A 15,776-nucleotide genomic window follows, 5' to 3' on the forward strand; every position below is an offset into this window, starting at 1 on the left:
TACTAATGACGAGAAATTGTGTCCTTAAGCTAAAATAAGGAAAAGAAAGGAGTGGTTGAGCCGAAACAAAGCAGTAACTCTCCGTAGAAAGACCTGCGCGCATCTACAAAAGATAATGTTATGCCTCTGGTGGAACAGCGACGATGTAGTGTCCTACGAATTGCTTACCCGAGGTGTAACTATCACTGCTGACATTTGTTGTCAACAACTGAGACGTCTCGCAGATGCAGGCCAAAAACAACGATCAGTAAGACTGCTCGAAATGATGCAATGCCACGATAACGCCCAGTCTCATTCTGCCAGACTTACAAAAAACATTGTACACGAGTTGGGTTGGGAGTCATTCCGCACCCACCTTATTCACATGACCTTGCGCCCTCATATTTTCACCTTTACCGCTCTCTATCGAACAAGCTTTCAGGAACTTTCTTTCCAGATGAAATGAGCTCAGAACATGACTCAACGAGTTCTTCTACAGTAACTTCTACAGTCGCAGGATTGAAAAATTACGCCAGCGTTGGCAGACTGTTGTAAATAAAATCTCTGTTATGTGTATCTATTGTGTTTATTGAACTGGAAAAACGCTACGAGCTTATGCCCCAAACCATTTACAGCGGTTAAGTACTTAGTTCTCTGTTAGTACTCGTGTTTGTGTTTTATTGTACTTGCCTATTGTAATCTTCTATGCCCAAGGACATCATCTCATCTGTCCGTCCGTTAAGCTTGTTAAGATCGCCTCTCCTGCGCCTCACGAGCTACCTACAGCTGGCAGAGCGGAATGAGCACAGCCTTGCAGTATCCGTTACGAGCGCTGCGCGCGCCGCTGAAAGACGGCAACGCGGAACACACGCAGCGTTCCGGTCGAGCCTCCGCTGACGTCGTTATGCAGCCACGGCTCGGTTAAGCCACTCAACTCACAACCTGGGTTATGTCACCATACGGCGCAGCGAGCGGAAAGGAAAGGAAAGGAGCAACGACCGTGCGGAACCTGCTCCCGTCTCCGTAGCCGCGTCCTGTGTGCATAGGAGAAACTACTCTCTCTACTTAAGCAAAACACTGGTTAGTGTATCGCGATCACCTATTTAACTCAGCCTTCCGTTACTCACCGTGTAATACCATCTGCTGCGTCGATATCGAGTGGAGCAATTTGCTGTTGCACCGTGTCTCGTGGGTGATCAACGCAGCTGAGACCTGGTGAGTTTCAGCGCCACTTGGGGCGATGAAATTACACCTTAGCTTTTTCCAACCATTCCGTTACTGAAAAAAAAGCGATGGTTAAGACAGTTGGCATTTTTAAATGTGAAAAATATGCAAAATTTTATTGGATGATACTGGAGTTAGTCGAGATAAACATTCTGTGAGAAATGGTGATTCACCAGCGAGTGCAAAAGGTTCATGTCTTCTCACTGAATAATCATCACCTTCAGCTTACACGGGGGTCGCCATCCTGGGTTCGTTCACAGCCTGTACCGCTTGACTCGGCACGAACATCATTTCACAGCTGCCAAGCTTTCAGTTGCCATGCTGACAACGGCACTGGATAGGGCAGGCCTTCCTGTATTCGCCTGGGCTGTGAAACTACACTACCTGACAAAAAAAGTGAACACCGAGAAGACATGGTCTCATGTCAACGTAACTTCGTGCACTTGCACACCACTGCGGGGTATTGTAAATGATTATAGTCGCAATTCTCGGTACGGGCAATGAAGATGCTTCTCCCTTGAATTTATGCACCTGTAGCGGAGCTCTCACATGGATTTTCTAGCCAGAGAAAAAATTAATTGGTGCACACCAGGGTAATTTGACCGCACCTCTTCTGCAAACTCTGTGTAACGCGTGTACAAGGCAAGAGACGTAAATCATACTGAGGCAGAGAATTTGAAGTTCCTCGACTGCTTTGTACCCCAGGCAAACTAGGAAAATAATTTGTAAAATTTTAAAACTTCAGTAAGAAATCGAAAACTTTTCCTCGATTAAAAGACGAACATCTCCGTCCCCCACCCCTTAATTCAATATTTTTAATGGTTTCCACATCATCATGTCACGGATTAGTTATCTATACGTGGCTGGGAGCAGTCAGTTGGCACAACAAACAAGGATCCAACTCGTATAAATAATTATTAACTACAGCAGAGGTCTTGGCGATTCGGCAGCGCCTGTGACGACAAGACGACTACGCCAGGCGCCGGTGTGGTATGAATCAGCAAGCAGCCACCGTGAGGGTGGGCCTCCGCCACTGCTGGACCATCATCGAGCGCTAAGTCGTCCTTCCTGGTGGGCTGCCTCCAGGCTGACTACAGCAACAGCGAGATTCGTGCCCTGGAAGTCAGCAGATCGAGTCTGGGGCAGTACAGCAACTCGCCCTTACACGCTAGTGCGGTCGCCCTGGCACCACACAACTTCGCTTCAGGGGCTAATTGCCCGTCTGGAGGCTGTCATCCCCTGCAAGTATTTCGGGAATCCTCTGAACCGCTGGTGCCTGCCGCGAACAGCTACGATCTGCCTAACTGGGGCGTGTACTGCTGAGCAGGCTATTTGGACATCAGAACTCTTGGGGGCAGACGCGACGGCCACTGGCCCACCAGCTGGTCACTGCAGCGGACCACGAGCCATCTACACCATGCGCCGAAGGGGGAATGGCCGCTGCACTGCAGTGCTACAACTGTAGTAGAAAACACAAATAAAAATGTCAGATGTTTCCCTGACGAGAGGAACACAGCAAGTGCCTTGACCCGATTTTGCAGAAAAATTGGTTCAAATGGCTCTGAGCACTATGAGACTCAACTGCTGCGGTTATAAGTCCCCTAGAACTTAGAACTACTTAAACCTAACTAACCTAAGGACAGCACACAACACCCAGCCATCACGAGGCAGAGAAAATCCCTGACCCCGCCGGGAATCGAACCCGGGAACCTGGGCGTGGGAAGCGAGAACGCTACCGCACGACCACGAGATGCGGGCGATTTTGCAGAAACTTTGCCCAGTTGCAGAGGAGTCGAAATAACTGAACACGTATCACACGTATCTCGGCTTATCCGTAGATACTCGACCATCTCTAAGAAAACGATGGTCAAAGTTTTCGATGTAATTTAGAAACCTTTTACAGTGCGATTGTTTCTACCACTTTGGGTAACCTCAGTCTCTCGCTTTGGCACCCCATGTTCAAAACCTGATTATTGTTTTTATTTTTTATTTTATTTTGTCATCTAGCCACGTCGAATGTTCAGATGTGTGTGAATTTCTAAGGGACCAAACCGCTGTGGTTATGGGTCCCTAGACTTGCACACTACTTAAACTAACTTAAACTGTCTTATGCTAAGAACAACACACACACCCATGGCCGAGGGAGGACTCGAACCTCCGGCAGGACAGGCTGGGCAATCCGTCACATGGCGCCTCAAACCGCACGGCTATTCCGCGCGGCTATCGACGTCCATAGAAGCTTACTACACAAATGTTTATTATCAAGTGAGGGGATTCAAGGGCGTCAATTAATTGTAAAATTACAATATAATACATTTATTATATAATGTATGTGTATATGGTATTTTCAAGAATTACAATCTTTATAAATTCTCATACTCTTATGTTTTATTCTTATATCAATTCTTATATTACATCTTATATTTTATTTTTATGTTCATTCATCTGGAAGATTTGGTGGATTGCCTTGGATGATACCGATCGTAGAAACATTCGAAAGATTGAAGTTCCAAACACAACGAGTATTGTCCGCAGTCGGGTTTGGCACAGCGACATTTCTTCTTACGAATTTCAGTCGGGAGAGAAACATCGTTAACATTGCTGAAGAGTTCATGCGCTGGCAGGAATTTTGCGGCAGAACCCGCATAACGGATCACTTATCCAGAACTAGCACTTTCAGTGGAATAAGACTCAAGATACAATAAAAGAATTACATCGAAAATAATTTCAAGTAATTTTCTCATTGATTTTTTTAAAATTCATTCGCCAGATATACAATTAGTAGACGAATAAGGACAACGTTGTTCCAGTATTCACTGCAAAACATTCGTCTAGTAGTCTTCTATGGACACGGTTAGATAAATGAAACACAGAAATAAAAATAATAATCGGGTTTCCAACAAGGAGTGCACTTTTCTTGAACTCTGTACTGTTTAAAAGCCACATAATGTACCTCGAAAACTTTGGCCCTCGTTTTCTGAGAATCGGTAATCTACGTATAATCCGAGTCACGAGTTCACTTATTCTGCCTCTCTTCCACTGAGCGAAGTTTCTCGGAAGTTGGGTTATGGCACTTGCCGTGTTCTCTTCGTGAGCTGCCAACGGCCTGCACCCTCGCCACGACCCAGTGTCACAACGCAACACTGCTGTTGCGCAACAAATTAGTAAGGAATCGGGAGAGTAAAATTTTCTAAATTCGATCTCTCGGCGTTACTGAATCATGCGGAAGTATTTACAGCCGCCAGCCGGGAAGCGTAAACATTTCGACATTGTAGCTCAATCAGGACAGCAGCCTCGAAACTCCTGAGTGCGGCTGCGAGCGAGCTCAGCAGAAGGTGGTTAGCAGAGCACATAAATAACTGGCTTCGTTATTCTCGTAACGTCATGTAAGAGACACTACGCAGGTTGCAACATCACCTAGCAGGATTTTGACTCAACAGTAAAGGTACCGTAACAAATTCGTTTAGCAAATGTAGCCGAGTGGAAGACCCCTAAAAACTCGAGAAGATCAGAAGAAATCCAGTCATTCCGAATGATGCCGTAGAGAGAAGCCTCTCCTCGGTGATAAACACGCCACTCCCACTAGCTTAGAGCACTCGATGTGTAGGCTCGATGGCGTTCATGTTGTTCGCACTCGATTCTCTGGTTACAGTACGGTATCGTCTTGCGTGTGACATTGTTCTATTGCTGGTCTTATACTTGCTGCCTCACGAGAAGATCAGCGATTCATAATCGCGGATGGTATAGCCCAGCCTCCAATACAGAAGTTAGCACAGCAGCCAGCGTTAATGAGAAGGCCACGGGTCTACCAATACAGCCTTACTGGCAGTCCAGAGTCAGCATTCAGCACGCCATCACGGCATCGGACATCGCGATCCAAGTGATGGGATAACAAGAACAATGATCTAGGAGGAACTGAGAACTCCTGAAAAAGCATGTGAAGCCAACACTCAGGTCGCGGTCGCCGCCATATTCAAGCATGGCATGCCTACATCGCCAGCGGTCGCAAATCGCCGCACCCCGCTGTCATCGACTTCCGTTTCGCTCTTACGCAGTGTTCTTGGCGGCCGTGTGTCCGCTGATGGATTCAGCAGTTTTTTCCCGGATTACGTAGACACCAGTCGTCACAGAGGAAACAGAAACGATTCGTATCCTGAGTAATTAACGGAATTATCTTGAATACTGTTTTATTGCGTGTAAAGAGGACACACAAGTCCTCGGTCTGCATACTGACGAATCGGTAGGAGTTTCCAGTTCGCACAGAGCGACCGATATACTGCACAGAAGTTACACTTCATCCTGGGCCACTTAAAAGTATTGTCTAACAGCGGCATTAATTTTTCATCGGTAACAATTATTCTTGGGGATCCCTCACATAATGAATAAGGAAAAAACCGATCTCTTTTGAATTCGTTGTACCATTTACAAAATTTTGGTTTAGATGGGGCTTCTTCGCCAAATGCATTTATAAGTCGGTCTAGACTTTGTTACGGCGTTAATGACGACTTAAAATCGTAAAAAATAGCACAGAAATGTTCTCGAGTCAAATTCATTCTTCGTACCACAAAAAATCTTTAAATGAAGATTATTAACAAACTGTTAGAGCAAAGCGAACGAACTACTCGGCAATCAACTCGCAAAACAATAGAAAACATATGTCAAATATAGAGATACGGTCTACTAAAGTTACAGTTTGGAAGTTTTGTTTCAATACATAAATGACATCATAAATGGTAGGATTACCAGTGGTATTGGTAGTATTGGTATTGGTAAGAAAAGAAGCGGAGTTCTATCTGTGAAATGGAAACTGGGAGTAGATCACCTCTCTTTGTTTTTTGTTTGTTTATTTTGCCTATTATTATAACTGCACATCATTCAGTGTTTGTCCATTGTGTATTTTATATCCATACAAAACATAAACTGCATTTTATAAATAATAAAAATTAGTTTATCGTGTACTGCGGCGCATTTATACAACGAAAGCAATTACTTCTGATGCAAGCACAGTTTATATGCACAAATATTAAAAAATCTGTACAATTATTGTTATTATTTTGTGTTGAACAGAATGTTCTTCATAATGATGAAATGAAAGAGCTCCCTGTTGTTATTGGCGATTCACTGCTTATGGTTTCTAGGGTAATCTAATAAGTGAAAGTTGTTTAGGAATAACAGAAACATGTTTTATATAAGCTCGATGCAGAATTGATGTGATGTGATGTTTGAAATATTTTTGTTTTGTGTTTCTTTCTCAAAATTACCCTTTTCAGGAAAATGCGTTTTCTAGCATTATATGATAAACCTGCGTTGTTTTTTATTTTTACTACGACATCTCTCTGCTTCAAGTTAGAGATAAACAATTTTAGAATGAAACCTAAATTGAACATTGACAATTTCAATTTTGCTATATGTACTGTTTATTTTTAAGTAACAAGACAGGAGGATAGCTATGTTGAACAAAAACGTTTCGTGGTTTACATGATGCTTTATATACCCTCACTCAGATTCTGGGCGGTTCACTGCTTATGGTTTCTAGGGTAATCTAATAATGCACTGGGCGAATAAGCAAACAAAGCGATCGAAATGAAGTAATGCCTGATAGATATGCAGCACTCTTAACGTACAGTTGACGCAGTAAGTATCTTAACTGACCAATACTACTAGGAAAACTGCCATCGTCTATACTTACTTATGATAGTGTATAGTAGCCTGCAGTAGTTTTACAATTCTAGACAAATATAAACAAACATAAATTTTAGAATCTTGTATTTGAATCTTGGATTTCTAAAATTGTTCAGTGTTTCTGTATGTTTATTTGTTGTTTGACTGGTTGGTTTGGGGGGAGGGGACCAAACAGCGAGGTCATCAGTCCCATCGGATCAGGGAAGAGTGGCGAAGAAAGTCGGCCGTGCCATTTCAAAGGAACCATCCCGGCATTTGCCTGAAGCGATTTAGGAAAATCACAGAAATCTACGGATCGGAGCGTGGAATGTCAGATCCCTTAATCGGGCAGGTAGGTTAGAAAATTTGAAAAGGGAAATGGATAGGTTAAAGTTAGATATAGTGGGAATTAGTGAAGTTCGGTGGCAGGAGGAACAAGACTTCTGGTCAGGTGACTACAGGGTTATAAACACAAAGTCAAATAGGGGTAATGCAGGAGTAGGCTTAATAATGAATAGGAAAATAGGGACGCGGGTAAGCTACTACAAACAGCATAGTGAACGCATTATTGTGGCCAAGATAGATACGAAGCCCACGCCTACTACAGTAGTACAAGTTTATATGCCAACTAGCTCTGCAGATGACGAAGAAATTGAAGAAATGTATGATGAAATAAAAGAAATTATTCAGATAGTGAAGGGAGACGAAAATTTAATAGTCATGGGTGACTGGAATTCGAGTGTAGGAAAAGGAAGAGAAGGAAACGTAGTAGGTGAATATGGATTGGGGCTAAGAAATGAAAGAGGAAGCCGCCTGGTAGAATTTTGCACAGAGCACAAATTAATCATAGCTAACACTTGGTTTAAGAATCATGAAAGAAGGTTGTATACATGGAAGAACCCTGGAGATACTAAAAGGTATCAGATAGATTATATTATGGTAAGACAGAGATTTAGGAACCAGGTTCTAAATTGTAAGACATTTCCAGGGGCAGATGTGGCCTCTGACCACAATCTATTGGTTATGACCTGTAGATTAAAAATGAAGAAACTGCAAAAAGGTGGGAATTTAAGGAGATGGGACCTGGATAAACTGACTAAACCAGAGGTTGTAGAGGGTTTCAGGGAGAGCATAAGGGAACAATTGACAGGAATGGGGGAAAGAAATACAGTAGAAGAAGAATGGGTAGTTTTGAGGGATGTAGTAGTGAAGGCAGCAGAGGATCAAGTAGGTAAAAAGACGAGGGCTAGTAGAAATCCTTGGGTAACAGAAGAAATATTGAATTTAATTGATGAAAGGAGAAAATATAAAAATGCAGTAAATGAAGCAGGCAAAAAGGAATACAAACGTCTCAAAAATGAGATCGACAGGAAGTGCAAAATGGCTAAGCAGGGATGGCTAGAGCACAAATGTAAGGATGTAGAGGCTTATCTCACTAGGGGTAAGATAGATACTGCCTACAGGAAAATTAAAGAGACCTTTGGAGATAAGAGAACCACTTGTATGAACATCAAGAGCTCAGATGGAAACCCAGTTCTAAGCAAAGAAGGGAAAGCAGAAAGGTGGAAGGAGTATATAGAGGGTCTATACAAGGGCGATGTACTTGAGGACAATATTATGGAAATGGAAGAGGATGTAGATGAAGATGAAATGGGAGATACGATACTGCGTGAAGAGTTTGACAGAGCACTGAAAGACCTGAGTCGAAACAAGGCCCACGGAGTAGACAACATTCCATTGGAACTACTGACGGCCTTGGGAGAGCCAGTCCTGACAAAACTCTACCATTTGGTGAGCAAGATGTATGAAACAGGCGAAATACCCTCAGACTTCAAGAAGAATATAATAATTCCAATCCCAAAGAAAGCAGGTGTTGACAGATGTGAGAATTACCGAACAATCAGTTTAATAAGCCACAGCTGCAAAATACTAACACGAATTCTTTACAGACGAATGGAAAAACTAGTAGAAGCCGACCTCGGGGAAGATCAGTTTGGATTCCGTAGAAATACTGGAACACGTGAGGCAATACTGACCTTACGACTTATCTTAGAAGGAAGATTAAGGAAAGGCAAACCTACGTTTCTAGCATTTGTAGACTTAGAGAAAGCTTTTGACAATGTTGACTGGAATACTCTCTTTCAAATTTTGAAGGTGGCAGGGGTAAAATACAGGGAGCGAAAGGCTATTTACAATTTGTACAGAAACCAGATGGCAGTTATAAGAGTCGAGGGACATGAAAGGGAAGCAGTGGTTGGGAAGGGAGTAAGACAGGGTTGTAGCCTCTCCCCGATGTTATTCAATCTGTATATTGAGCAAGCAGTAAAGGAAACAAAAGAAAAATTCGGAGTAGGTATTAAAATCCATGGAGAAGAAATAAAAACTTTGAGGTTCGCCGATGACATTGTAATTCTGTCAGAGACAGCAAAGGACTTGGAAGAGCAGTTGAACGGAATGGATGGTGTCTTGAAGGGAGGATATAAGATGAACATCAACAAAAGCAAAACGAGGATAATGGAATGTAGTCAAATTAAATCGGGTGATGCTGAGGGTATTAGATTAGGAAATGAGACACTTAAAGTAGTAAAGGAGTTTTGCTATTTGGGGAGCAAAATAACTGATGATGGTCGAAGTAGAGAGGATATAAAATGTAGACTGGCAATGGCAAGGAAAGCGTTTCTGAAGAAGAGAAATTTGTTAACATCGAGTATAGATTTAAATGTCAGGAAGTCATTTCTGAAAGTATTTGTATGGAGTGTAGCCATGTATGGAAGTGAAACATGGACGGTAAATACTTTGGACAAGAAGAGAATAGAAGCTTTCGAAATGTGGTGCTACAGAAGAATGCTGAAGATTAGATGGGTAGATCACATAACTAATGAGGAGGTACTGAATAGGATTGGGGAGAAGAGGAGTTTGTGGTACAACTTGACCAGAAGAAGGGATCGGTTGGTAGGACATGTTCTGAGGCATCAAGGGATCACCAATTTAGTATTGGAGGGCAGCGTGGAGGGTAAAAATCGTAGGGGGAGACCAAGAGATGAATACACTAAGCAGATTCAGAAGGATGTAGGTTGCAGTAGGTACTGGGAGATGAAGAAGCTTGCACAGGATAGAGTAGCATGGAGAGCTGCATCAAACCAGTCTCAGGACTGAAGACCACAACAACAACAACAACAGAAAATCTAAATCAGGATGGCTGGACGCGGAGTGGAATCGTCGTCTTCCCGAATGCGAGTCCAGTGTGTTAACCACTGCTCCATCTCGCTCGATATTTTTTTTTTCGTCTTATCTCTGGTAAGACTAAATACGCAAGTTTGCCATTGTTATTTGAGATAACAAGCAGCTTACGCTGAATTAGATATGCAGCCTCCTGCAGTGGTAACTCATGTGTATTTATACCACGAATGAACGACTATCTCCATCTCCAGCGTTTTACGCAGAGGAGGAAGATGAGGAACAAAGGAGAGGAAAGTGGCCATGTTTACGCAGAGGCTTCTGCCGGCTCGCGTGTTGTTGTAGGAGGTCAGGCCATTGTTCTGGAGTCTTCCGGGAGGCGCTTTCCCAGCGGGGGTCCGCTGGTGTGTGGCAGGTACGCCCCTATCCGAGGCGACGGCCCGTGCAGCGAAAGTGGATGTGCCTTCCGCTGTACGCCTCCACTCGGCGGTGCGCGGGAAAATTCCGACCCGTGGTGTCGCGTTCCACCCCACCTCCCTCATTTTAACGTGCAACACGCTACTGCTAATGTGCACAAAATACACCACATTACCTACAAGTTATGCTACATTCGCACCAAAAACGTGAAGCATCCAGGAGGGGAGAAGCAAAGGAAACGCCACGAGATGACAGGGTATGTGATGTTATTTCGGTGATTACAAAATCGAGTCAAATTTAGAAAGAAATTGGCAGCATGAGTCAACTTATTTTCGATGAGAGAGAAAAAAATCGTAGGACCAAAAGGTAATTAATGTAGAGTGTTGAAAATTCGGAAATGCACTAGTCTAGGTAACACATTTGAGTGATTAACATAAAATATTTGAGTGATCAACACTGCAAGATCACGGGTTAATATAAGTGCGAGATAAGCCACGTGAAAGCCCGCATCTCGTGGTCGTGCGGTAACGTTCTCGCTTCCCACGCCCGGGTTCCCGGGTTCGATTCCCGGCGGGGTCAGGGATTTTCTCTGCCTCGTGGTGGCTGGGTGTTGTGTGATGTCCTTAGGTTAGTTAGGTTTAAGTAGTTCTAAGTTCTAGGGGACTGATGACCATAGATGTTAAGTCCCATAGTGCTCAGAGCCATTTGAACCAAGCCACGTGAAATGCTGGTACATTAATAACCGGTGTAACCGCCAGAATGTTGGATGCAAACATGCAGGAGTGCATGCATCGTGTTGTACAGGTCCCGGATGTCAATTTGTGGGATGGAGTTCCATGCCTGTTGCACTTGGTCGGCCAATACAGGGACGAAATGCTGTTTCCGGATGAGGCTGTAGTTGTCACTCGATGTCGCTTATGTACTCGATTGGTGACAGATTTGACTACATGTCAACCCTCTGTAGAGCATGTTGGGTTACAACAGCGGTATGTAGGTGAGCGTTATCCAGTTGGAAAACACTCCCTGTACTGCTGCTTATGAACGACAGCACAACAGGTCGAATCACCAAACTGACATACGAATTTGCAGTCAGGGTGTGTGGCATAACCATGAGAGTGCTCCCGCTGTCATCCAAAATCACACCCCAGATCATAACTCCAGGTGTTGTCCAGTGTGTCTAGCACGCAAACAGGTTGGATGCAATCGTCAACCGCTCTCCTAATGAACACATGGCTATCACCTGCTGCGAGGCACAACCAGCTTTCATCAGAAAACGCAACATACCTCCACCCTGTCGTCCAACAAGCTCTCGCTCGACACTGCTGAAGTGGCAAATCACTTTGGGTTGGGTTCAGTGCAGTGCTATGTCACTGTGGTGCCAATTGCTTCTCAAATTGCTGCTACAGATGCAGTACGATGCTTCAGACCCATACGCCGAACACGATGGTCTTGCCTCTCGATGGTACCAGGTGGCCAACCGTAGCCCGGTCTTCTTGCTACTGTACTTTTTCGTGACCACCGCTGCCAGCAATCATGTACAGTGGCTACATTTCTGCCAAGTCTTTTTGTATTATCTCACAAAGAACACCCAGCTTCTCGTAACCCTAATACACGACCTCCTTCAAATTCATAACGGCGTCTTTGTCGCTTTAAAGGCACTCTGGACTAACATCAAATCACCACATCCAATCCCGAAGGTAACTAACGCTGAGGACCGTTGTAGTGTGTATTTAAAACAAACCTTATTTGAATCCTTATAGTGGCGCTACTAGAGCCACTCTTATGAGATTGACCAGAAATCTGAACAGACATCAACCTTCAGATGTAGAAACACGTCTACCAACTTTCGTTTATGTGGCACAACTCCTTTCTGGTGTTGCGGATTTTTTTTGTCTGTGTATACGACATTTCACTCCCTGCAGCCTGGAATCGTGCACTGATTCGACTGGGGAAGAAGTCATGTATCCTCTCCTGAGGCAGGCTGCCCATAATTGTAACTGGTGCTTGATATCCTGGATAATGGCGCTATGAGTTGTTGTCCACGCTGGTCCCACACAAGTTCTATCGGGGACAGATCTATCAATCTTACTCTCGACAGGAGTAACTCATCGTCACGTAGACAGTGCCATACGTGGAGGAGTGTTGTCATATTGAAAAATGGCATCACGATACCGTCGCATGAAAGGTAACGCAAGATGGTGCAGGATATCCATGACGCATGCCGTCAGAGATCCCTTAATCACAATCAGCCGTACCAAGAAGTCATATCCGATGACTTGCTATTCCTTGACGCCAGGAGTAACACCGCTGTGCCTCTCCACAACATTGGAAGAAATGGACGTCAGGGCCGGCCTATGTGACCGAGCGGTTCTAGGCGCTTCAGGCTGGAACCGCGCTGCTGCTGCGGTCACAGGTTCGAATCCTGCCTCGGGCATAGATGTGTATGACGTCCTTAGGTTAGTTAGGTTTAATTAGTTCTAAGTCTAGGGGACTGATGACCTCACATGTTAAGTTCCGTAGTGCTTGGAGTCATTTGATTTGAACTGGACCTCAGCCCAGGGCGCCGCCATGCCCGTCACTGATGGTCATTCGGTGTAGTGCAAAACCGCGGTTCATCGCTGACCACAATCGGAAGCCATTCATTAGCATTCTATGCTCCAAACCATGGCAGAACTCTAGATGCAGCCGCTTGTGTTGAGATGTTAACAGCCTACGCATGGTATGGTAGTTCCCTAGTCTGGCTACTCTAGTCTCCGAACAGCGGTGCACCATAACAAAATATGTTGCAGGGAATCCACTACTTGTTCTCGGATAACAGGCGCAGATGCGAGGAGGTTACGACGTGCTTGGTACACAAAATGGCGATCCTGCCTACTACTAGTCAGACGTGTTCAGCTGCAACGTTGAACACGAGTATACCTGACCTCACTTTCTCATGCAGTCCATCATGGGACCACTGTACACTGGAATGACCCACAAATCTGGATATTGCAGGATTCGACCAACTGGTGAAATTCTGTCAGGTGTTGATAACGTTATCGCAGACGAGTAGGCATCATCTCTGACTTCTGCACAGCGATCAGTCAACATCTGATACTGTTCATGCTACCAGTCGTGGTAACAACAATACAAATGGATAACATTAACGCGCTCTGTTAGCAATTAAATCTTTCACAGAGAACTGCAATTCTGATCATTTACGTAACCGCCGTTGATGTATGCATGTCTGTAATTTCTTTGAAATTCGATCATCTGGGTGCTTCACGTTTTCTGTCAGGTGGTTCTATCCGATAAAAACATAGAAAGTTTTCGGCCTGACGCAGACACGGCACTGAAACCAAAATAATTTTCTTTTTGGTGTGATGGTACTCCTTGCGCAATAAAGAAAGTCAAGAGTCAACGTGATATGCGCAGTAATGTTATTTAAGCAGCTTTTTAAGATAATGGTGCTGTTTGTGGACAAATTCGAATGCTATGACGTAAAAGTCCAGGTTCGATGTTATTCTTGTTATATATAAATAGTCTTCCATTATATGTCCAAGAAGAGGAACTAGTTCTCTCTCCTGATAAAGCAAATATTATAACGAATCCTAATGGAGTGGCTTCAGAACATGACAATGTAAATAATATATTCTTGAAAATTAATAACTTTGTCTCTGGGAATGTGCTGTCACTGAATACAGAACATATAAAACACAGCTGCACCAAGCTTGACTACACCATTAGAAACATAGCAAGTGCCTAAGTTGCTCAGTGGAACAGAATATTCCAAATTCATGTGTGTTTATGTTCATAAAAAGCTGAACTAGAAGTCATTCTGCACCATTTTAAACATTTAAACTCTGCAGCTTTTGTGTTATGCATTACGTTTAGTATTAGATTTTGATGATGAAAATGTCAAAAACTTTACTTTTTTTATATTCATTCCGTAATGACTTCTGAGATAACTCGTCACTAATGATAGAAGTACTCCTTCCGGCGAAATGTCTGATAACGATAACATGTGGAACTTCTTGAAGTCAGCTCTTTAAACAGATGGGCACACTAACAACGTCTCCGTACGGTTACCGCCTAATGAAATTTTATTGTCAATAATCAGTCACAGTTCGAAAACCACGGTAGCATCCCTAAATATGATGTTAGAAGGAGAAATCATCACGAAATCGCATCTGCTTGGGAACATCTCCTATTCTGCAGAAAAAAATGCGTGTATGATTATGTAAGAAGTGGAGTGAGAGACTGAACTTGTTAAGTGTAAATCACTGTGTGCACGCAAAAAAAAAAAAAAAAGGTAACTTAAGAATCATGTAAATGGCTAGCACGACGAAAGCTTTTCGCTGAGGAAGTGTACTATAACTGTAAAACTGTGTCGAAACACCGCAAATATGATTTGTGGGTCATGAAAACAGCTAAATGACTAATCCGTTTCTTCGTGCTTTTAAACATTTGGACAGCGCTACTGCGTATGCCGCCACAGATGCACTAGCGCCAGAGACGCTGATCGGCGGCAAAGAGTATACATAAACAGAATCTTTGACTATGCTGTCGATCCAATCTGGAGTAATGCTCGTATTCACGCAAACGTGACTTCATTTTGATATCACGTGCAATATAAACGACAGCATGATCAGCTATTGACTTTCGTTAGCATTCCATAGGAGCCTCTCAAGATTTCATGCTCGCATACTGCAGATTTACATAAACACATCATTCTTGGAATGATTAATGATTTACTATAATTACCCTCCATGCTGGGATATCAGTGTATCATTATTAGCTGCGCTGTAGCGACGTCTTCGCAAGTTTCTTAAAGAGAAATCTGGATATCATTAATTGCCTAGTCTTGAACTGCTATTCCTGTTAGTAAAATTCTTCACCAGACGAATGTCAACTGCTTCTTACACAACCAAGTCCCAAACAGCTGAAGTCGATGCTAGATTTTGGCATTGTCATACCGCACATAATGACCGGTGTCGACACAGTATTCTGTCAGGGTGTAGGTACGGTGTTCCACGTATGTTTCATTAACTATACTGGGTATTATGATAACTTCATGATTTTCATGTTGTTTAATTTTCCTCGATACCGAAGTAAATAGTCTCTCTGCGGCAAACATTGTAGTTTTGATGAACAGTGACAATGAAATAGTGTTTTGAATGAAATGATGTAACTAATACACCAGAGGTAAATAAAGTATTTCGTTTGTTTCAGCATGATACAGTAACTGTACCACTTGTGGCCATGGGCCCCGCTACGTTCATTGTCCTGCTGGCTGCTCTCTTGATAGGTAAGTACACAGTCCGTTAGTTCCTGTTACA

At 43.4% G+C, this 15,776-nt stretch overlaps 1 long non-coding RNA gene across 1 annotated transcript in view; it reads left to right on the top strand.

Moving 5' to 3' along the window:
- Positions 1–15,776, top strand: part of LOC126260849 (uncharacterized) — a 197,318-nt gene that overhangs the window by 98,473 nt on the left and 83,069 nt on the right. The window contains exon 2 of the long non-coding RNA XR_007546650.1: positions 15,670–15,745. This is a non-coding gene — a long non-coding RNA (uncharacterized LOC126260849). The remainder of the gene's footprint in view (positions 1–15,669; positions 15,746–15,776) is intronic.

This window comes from Schistocerca nitens, chromosome 5 (assembly GCF_023898315.1).
Source record: "Schistocerca nitens isolate TAMUIC-IGC-003100 chromosome 5, iqSchNite1.1, whole genome shotgun sequence".
In the NCBI taxonomy this organism is placed as follows: domain Eukaryota; kingdom Metazoa; phylum Arthropoda; class Insecta; order Orthoptera; family Acrididae; genus Schistocerca; species Schistocerca nitens.